The following is a 5,261-nucleotide window of genomic DNA, read 5'->3' as shown; positions in this document are numbered from 1 at the left end:
ACAAGAGAGGTCTCTCCCTCAAGGCAACTCTCCCATTGTCCCAGTGATTTTTTTCCTTGTCCAGAACTTTATGCTTGCTCACACATTTCCTCTGCAAAACAAACCCATCCATTAATAACTTGAAATTCATTGTTACTGAGGTTCTTGGGACACGGACAGAAAGAAGACAGATTCTTGGTCAAAATATCTCACAAGTAGTACCAGCCCAATGTCCTGTGAAGTCTGCATTCCCCTCTGAATTCTCAGGAGCCTGGACCTTCCTTACTCTTCGATATTCCTCAACTTTCATGTCTCCTAAGTTCCCACCAGGGGTGCATTAAGTTATCTTTACTGTCTTTTCTACCCCAATATTCCAACTTGATCTACACTCATTCCTATAAAAACCAAGCAAAGCAAAACAAAACTCCAACGGCCTTAGAACAACATGGTCTGGGGTTGATCCAGCAACAGCCTTCTTCTTTCTGTTTTTAGACTCTCACATTATGTAGCCCTGAAAGGCCTAGAGCTGAGTTTGTAGACCAGGCTGGTCTGTTACTCAGAGAGCCTTCTGTCTCGGCCTCAAGAGAGCTGGGATTGAAGGCCTGCAGAGATACTCCAAAACACAGCCCAGGCTCCACTTCCTCTTAACAATTTATGTCCCAGTTTCTCTGTGGCTGGTGTACCGAGATACTCTGCCGAAGCCAACCTACGAGACGGAGGATTTATTCTGGTTCACAGTTTAAGGGCATGGTCTGTCAAGCAGAGATCAAGACAGCAGGAGCTTGAAGGAGTTGGTCAGATTGTACCCACAATAAAGAAACAGATAGCTGGCTTGCTACTGCTGCTGCTGCTGCTGCTGCTCCTGCTGCTGCTGCTCAACCCCTCTCTCCATGTTTACAATTCAGAATTCCTACCAGAGAGTGGGGCCCCCACAATGGATAAATCTTCCATCATCATAGTAAACCCGCACAGGCCTGCCTAGAGGCCTATCGCTCAGATCATTCTAGATTCTACCACTTTACTATTTTTTACTCTTGCCTCCACACATAAGAGAGAACATGAAGAACTTGTTTTCATGAACCAACATTTTCAGTTAATAATATGATCTCCCGCTCCTTCTGTTTTCCGGTAAGTGGCATGATTTCATTCTCATTGATGGTTGTCTAAGACTCCGTTTTGTATAGGTAGATACAAGTAGATAATTGTCCGTATCAATTAGGAAACTCAGGTCGATTCCATAATTTGGCTACAGTTGATAGTTAACTACTTTTCTTATTGCTAATTATAGTTATTATTTTGGGAAAGTATTCTTCTTGCCTAGTATGTTTACTGAAGGACTAACACTGGTTTTTAGTTGGAGCTTGAGCCTCTCTGACAGTTGCTTTCAAGTGACAGTTTAGCTTGAGAGAGAACTTCTGTTTAGTAATGCCAATAAGGAAATGCTAGTGTAACTGTGTAAACTCTCTTTTTAAATATGTGGAAATGTGCTGCATTCACGCTCACTCTCAAGCAATACCTCCATGTAGACTGCCAGCTTCTCCCCTTTGCATGCTAAGAGCACCACTCCATGTCTAAGCTTCAATGTTTGAAACTGAGATAGTAGCCATTAGCTTAATTGTCATTTCAATCAAGAGGTAGTCCTTCTCCCCAATGTGTCCTTGAGGTCTTCAATTAATATTCCTGAATATATTTCACTTAATCTGTTTGATAGTAATATTCAATTTCTACCTGACCATAGTCGTACCATGTAGCCCAGGCTAACCCTAAGCTCAGCAATTCTACCAGCCCACACTCCCAAGTTCTGGAATTATAGATATGTACCACCATACTCAGCTGCTGGTCCATTAATATTTCCTTACAACGATCCCTCTCATCTGCTTACCAGTTGTAGATATATCAGTCTATAGATGTAATTGTACTTTATGTACTTATATAGTCTTTCCTTTATTTTTCATATCCTAATTCCTCATCTAGTATCTTTATTGTCTTTACCAAGTTTTTGCAGCATTATGAACTTAATTCATCATTAATATAATTTTAGTCACAAATTTTATTTTCCCATGAATAAGTAGCCAGACTATTTTTAGATTTCAATAGCATCCAATTCTTTAATATCCAGTTTTTCTTTCTAACTTTTCTCTGTACCTATCTACCTTAATACATAGCTGAATTTTGTTTTGTGCTTCCTGCTTTCCTTAAATATATTTATTGAGAATAAAATATTAGTTGACAATTATCAGCGGCTACTTTCTGCCTTCACTGTTGATCTTATCAGCTGTCTTTTTGTTGCATATCCATTTCCTCATTTGGTCCTGGAGTAGACTCCTTAAGACATGGAATTAATAAAAATTTACAAGGCTCAAAAAAAGCAAACAACTCACAAGTCTCAAGAAACTCCTGAAACTTAATAAATTCATAAGACAATATAAGCACTATCAATTGCAGAGTATGGAGAGACTCTGACCACAGAGCAAATGTTCAGGGCATTCAAGGGATAAAACTTCCATCATTCATGTTCAGTGGGTTTTCCAGTGATCCACTGCCTTTGAGTCATGCTCCTGTAAGTCTACACACACCAGAAATCTCACTAGTTCATTAAGCTATACTTGAGTGGGTTTTATACACTTTCTGAAAAACTGGTACCCTCTCTGTGGTATTTCATTTGTATTTCTCCAAGGATAATCACGCACTATTCTTAGGATACTTATTCTTATGTGCTTTAGATGCTGGTACTAGAAATACATCACACAGAGCAAAGCAGAGAATGATCTAAAGCAAGTCTGTCCTAGTATGTGTCCCTCATTCTGGCCAGTGTTTTTAACTTTTACTACCTTAAGGTCTCGAGGATGGTGCATCCAAGTCTACATTCTCTATGACAACTCAGGGCTTTCTCCCTATGTGAGCCATCACTGTGTGTAAGACTTCCCAACATCTTTGCAGAAGCCCAAGGTACATGAACTTATCTTGGTTCTTTAGGGGCCTTTGCATGACAGAAATTCCACACAATCCTCAGTTTTGTATATAAACATAAATCCTTTCTCAAGCACAAGATGATTCTATAACCACTAACCTTCAGGAATCAACCCTCTGACCACTCATCTCTTTCCATTCTAGGAGTGCAACAGACTTCCTGGCTCCTACCATCCCTTACAGCCCATCACTTACTCTGTATCTCATAGGACACCTGCATGCTTTTAGTATTTAAAATATCACCTATTACGACATCATTTTGAACAGAAGATAAAGTTTCACAAAACCATTCTATCCAAAAGCCTCTGTCAAAAAAGAAAGATCTGACATGCTATATTAGTAGACAGCCTTACAGAGAGTCCTTCAGAGCCCTCTATGACCATCCATTTCTGTCGCCATGTTCTCTGCTCACATTATACAGCAGCTGTTTAATAGATAGAAGAAATTTATCCACCCTTAGAAACTTCATTTTGTTCCTATTCCAAGTATTCAAAATACAGCTGAGTAGCAGGAATAGGCATGAATCATGAACACAGATGTCTCTTCATTTACAGGATAAATGACAGGCCTGTTATTCATAGCAAGGTTGCTATTTCATCAGCAAATGGATTCTGGAGGGTAGCAGATCCAACCATCTCTACATGCTAAGCTCACAGCCCAGTGCTTATAACATAGAGGACATACAAGGTACTTGAACTGGAGCAGCGAAGGAAGCATGGGAGAATTTATCATATTCTCACAGATGTATTGTCTTTTAAGAGAAGAGAGAAGGGAATAATTTGAGTCAGGCCATTGTGCTCAAAAAATCAAGACTTGGGGACTTGTTAGTTACTTACATCCCTGAGGATGAGGGGCTGACACTGTAGGAGTGATGTTTTGCTTGTGCTATCTGCCCCATCACCCAGTACTAGACACCCGGGCCATGCTGACAGCCCATCGTGCAGGCAGGAAGCATCTGTCCAGTCTGAAGCTTTTCTATGGCACAAAGAAGTCATGCAAGGGAACAGAGAAAAATCCATGACAGCGGAATGAATTGAAGACAGAAAGCAAAGCTGAGGCTCCTTTGCTAAAGCAGACTCAAAAATAATCACCCAGAATGCTCTACATAGAGCTCCCCACTGTAAGAGTTGCTGCCAGAGGAAACACAGACCAGAAGTTCCTGCTCCCTCTATCTCAAGTTCTCCTTTGCCAACTCCAGAGTGCAAAGATCAGTAAGGAACCTGAGCCTAGGGAGAGATCAGATGCTAAAGAGTCACCAGCTCACTTGGACTCTGCACCCATGAGTCCCACAAAATGAGTACCTTACCCTCCAAAGTACTGGATAGGTCCCAGACGGGAAGTCGATGGGTAAAAGATGAAAATGTTGAGTTTGACTCTGATGAGGAAGAGCCCCCAATCTCCCCTTTACCTATTTGTACTTTCCCTATTGGTCCTACAAATAAACTGCCGTGGTTCCTGGGAGAATATTGATCCTGAGGCCGGTTCCTCACTCAATATATATATATTGACTGAAGTTGCTGGAACTATAAGAATAGTTTCTTGGAATTTTTTTTTTGGAGTCTGATTATTTTCATTTTATAAATATTTGCAACATGTTTGACAGCACATCAGAAGACAAGTAAAAGAAAACAAAACAGAATAAAACTTTAAAGGCAGACACAGGACCCAAACAGACTAGTGAAGACATTTATGTGTTGATAGATCCCAAGAGTATCATTACAACATGACATAATATAAAAAGCTAAAATTCATAATGATTCTCTTGATTCAGGAAGGAAAGAATAAATTGCATGTGCTTTGCTTCAAACAATATAATAAGAAAGCATTTGTTTTAAAATGATTCCTATATATAATGAGTTAAACTTTTAGAAAGGTGTTTATGCTTGAGCATAGTAAACTCTCGACTGCTTGCGTCAGTCAACTATTGTAAAGTTGATGCTTTCTGTGAATGTAAAAATCTTTCCACACAATGAAGTCTCAGTTACCAGCATCATAATGAGAAGACTGGTTTCATAAACATTTTCTTCTTCTTCATAATCTTCAAGTAAACCATAATGCTGCCCTTTGAGGAATCTAAGTTATAAATTATTTCATCCCTGTATCTTCCTTAAAGATGTAGCTATATCTTAAGGCTTGCTGAAACAGAGGAGGCTTTTCGTTCTACAAAAACGTTTGGCTCCTGTCTGATTAGTTTCTCTGTCAACCTGACAAAAGCTAAAGTCATCTGGAAAAAGGAACCTCAATTGAGAAACTGTCTCTATGAGATTATCTTTAGGCAAGTCTGTGGGGCATTTTCTTGATTAATGATTGAT

General features: G+C 39.6%; 1 pseudogene across 1 annotated transcript; it reads left to right on the top strand.

Annotated features, from left to right (window-relative positions):
- The first annotated feature begins 3,820 nt into the window (after positions 1-3,820).
- On the top strand, positions 3,821-4,419 carry LOC308431458 (sodium channel modifier 1-like; annotated as a pseudogene). The gene has a single exon. The product of its transcript is annotated as a sodium channel modifier 1-like (transcript).
- The last annotated feature ends 842 nt before the right edge of the window (positions 4,420-5,261 follow it).

This window comes from Micromys minutus (genome assembly GCF_963924665.1).
Source record: "Micromys minutus genome assembly, chromosome: 17".
In the NCBI taxonomy this organism is placed as follows: Eukaryota; Metazoa; Chordata; class Mammalia; order Rodentia; family Muridae; genus Micromys; species Micromys minutus.
Note: the sequence above shows the minus strand (reverse complement) of the source record. Positions and strands in the feature narration are given on the sequence as shown.